Source organism: Chrysochloris asiatica, unplaced genomic scaffold (genome assembly GCF_000296735.1).
Source record: "Chrysochloris asiatica unplaced genomic scaffold, ChrAsi1.0 scaffold00140, whole genome shotgun sequence".
Classification (NCBI taxonomy): Eukaryota; Metazoa; Chordata; class Mammalia; order Afrosoricida; family Chrysochloridae; genus Chrysochloris; species Chrysochloris asiatica.
Window position 1 is genome coordinate 3,659,882 of NW_006408658.1, and position 3,024 is coordinate 3,662,905.

Consider the following 3,024-nt stretch of genomic DNA (forward strand, 5'->3'; position numbering starts at 1 on the left):
TTAGTCTTCATGCTTCCTGAATTTCAGATGTGGGATGGACAGTATCTTAAGTCTTACCTGCAACATCTCTACTGATGATAGCTGCAATCAACGTTTCAGATCTGCGATGAGTTCTTCTACCAACTGACTCTTCTGGCCAGTTCATTATCATCCTCTGTCAGATGACACATGACATCCTCCTCCTCTTTCTGAAGCTTTTGTAGCTGCTCCTCCTCCTTATGGTCCAGGATGTGTCTCAGCTGATCAAACTTTTGGTGGATAGTTTGTCTTTCTGCCTGCATCTGTCTCTTCAGAGATGAGAAAGAGGGAGGCAAGATGTCATTGTAGCAGAGAGCTTACTTTACAAGTGACTGGGAGGCAGGAAAGATAACTTATTTTTTTTTTAATGAATATGTCATTTTCCTGTGTCCTTGCCTCAGGGAGTGTAATTTAAAAAGCAAAGGAGAGGGGACCATTTATCTGGGGTTGGTGTTCTTCTAAAACTATTTGTTTCCTTTTTCCTTCTTCATATCCCAAAACAATGGGCACAAATTAGCCTTATTGAGACCCACCTTAAGTAAAAATCAAATACTTGGGTAAGGTTTAGTATTCACAACACTGTCAAAGACTTACATGTCTCCCCGTGTTACTCACTACTTCCCCACAAAACCCACCGTTGGCCTAATGTTGAAGTCTGAAGTTGCAAACCCGATTCATGCCCAATGTCTTCCCTCAGAGGAATCATAGCTGCAATTAGCATGAGTGTAATGGACATGGGATTCCATAGGCTTCCACACTGGAGAGTTCCTCTGTATCTCTGGCTCCAAATATCTGTGCTTATTTGTGAAGTATCTACTCTTCTGCTCTACCCATGATTAGAGAAGAGATGAAGACATTGTTGTGTGCTCTTGAGCTGATTCTCAAAGAGATTTCCTAAAGTGTAATTGCTCTGGGAGAGTCCTGGTGTGGTACTGCGGGTTAATGTGCTGGCCTGCAAGGTCAGTTTGAACTGCAAGGTTGGTGGTTCAAGCTTACCAGCCACTCCTTAGAAATGCTATACAGGGTCTCTATGGGTCAGAACCAACTCGACAGCACTGAAAAAAAAACAGCAACAATCTCTCTGGAGCAGAGGGTCAGGTCTTTTCTTCTCCAGAGAGACTAGTGGGTTTCAACTGCTGACCTTTCAACTTAATGGCCAAGCACTTTAGTACTGTACCACATTAGCTCTGAGATGAAGAAGATGAATCAAATGCTTTCACCCAGGCTTCTTTAAAAATGGGAGTAGGACACTGCTCAGGACTCCCTCAGGAGGAATTGCTTCTACCTTCCAGAAAGCTCTCTCGTTTCTGATGTCATCTCCCAAATTTTCAGCTTTCTTCTTCTCCTTCCTCATCCTTCCAAGAGCTGCCTGGAATTTTTTGCTGTAAAATATAATCATATAAATGTGAAGCTATGAACTTCTTAGTGCTTAGATCGAAGATAAATTGAGACATATATCTGACTAGTCTCAGAAGAGACTGCACTGCAGAAGCTATGAAGCTGCCATTTATAATCTATGACTTAGAAGAAAACTTGAGAAAACGTAAATGTAATCTTTAAGCCCCACATAATAGAAATCACCTACATCTCATTAAAAAGTAGACTTATTTTCTCTTGTCCTAGAAAAAGAATGCAGCATGGCAGCAAAGCAAATCCTTTTCTCTTGATCCACCAAGTTCCCCAGCTTCCCTTCAACTGGGACAATTAGATTTGGCAACCAAATCACCACCTATTCATCAATAGATAAAAAATAATCTACTTCTGGTCAGGACTCTATACAATAGACTAAGCCACTGAATAAATGACTTTTTGTTGTTGTTATGTGCCTTGGAGTCAGTTCTGACTCAGCGACCCTGTACAGGGTTTCCGAGGTTGTAAGTCTTTACGGGAGCAGCAAACCTCATCTTTCTCCCGTGGAACTGTGGGTAGTTTCGAACTGCTGACCCTGAGGTTAGCAGCCCGATTCATAACCACTACTAGAAGGCACAAAAAGATCCTTCTGGCCCATAAAGTGAGCATAAGACATGAAAAGAAATAAGTAGTCTCAGGTCTATAATGACAAAGCAATTAAAGCAGAATGGAAAAATGGAGATTCCCATTAGGTATCATTCTCTGCCTATTTTCTATCTTGGTCACTCAACCTGGTAATCCTGGGTAACCTCTTCTATGAGGAGTGTTTTATGTCCTTTGTGTTCCTGATATCTCTCACAAAGAAAGCAAATGACCATTTCATCCTTCTGACAGAAAATCAGGAGTTTCTCTCCATGGTGCTCACAGACGCCATTCTTCAGCGCCTTTTCCATACTGACCTCCCTTAGTTTGTTTACTACATTTGCCAGATGCCGATTAGGCCATGTGTTGTTAGGCTGGTATCTGACCTGGCATACAGGACAGCTGCTTTCCTCCTCTGAGCTGACCATGGACACTTTGAGTGCGTAATGAGACAGGTTGGCAGAAACTGTGACCACAGTCTAGGCTCAGGGGTTCTCTCAGTAGCTCCAGACAGATGGGACAGGTTACCTCTTTATGAAAGCTCATTAGGTGAAAGGCAGATGCCATTTTTGGCTACTCTTTTCTAGTTTCTTTTTGACCTAACTCTAGAGGATCTTCTTGCTCACAAACTCCTGGGTAGATGGGCTGGTTGTTTGGAGCAGGTTAAGAAATAACAATAATAAGGAAAGGGTGGTGGCAGAAATCAAGGACAGGTCAAGACCAACATATACTAAAATATGGAAAAGAGAACAGTTTAGTAATCTGACTTATATGGACATTCAATATTAATTTGTAACACTTTACACCCATTTCATGTCACATAACAAATTCCATTCTTTTTTTGTGCAAGGATTATTATTTTCCTTTAGTCTTACCAGAGAAGAAAAACCCAAGGCCTTTCCTACCAAGATCTTTGCAGGACCCACTATCAGTTTGTTGGTATTTCACACAGCAAACCAATCATCGGACCCACCATCAGTCTGTTGGTATTTCACACAGCAAACCAATCATCGG

The 3,024-nt window shown here is 41.7% G+C and overlaps 1 pseudogene; it reads right to left on the minus strand.

Moving 5' to 3' along the window:
• LOC102838874 overlaps positions 1-3,024 on the minus strand; it is a 32,442-nt pseudogene continuing 29,418 nt past the window's right edge.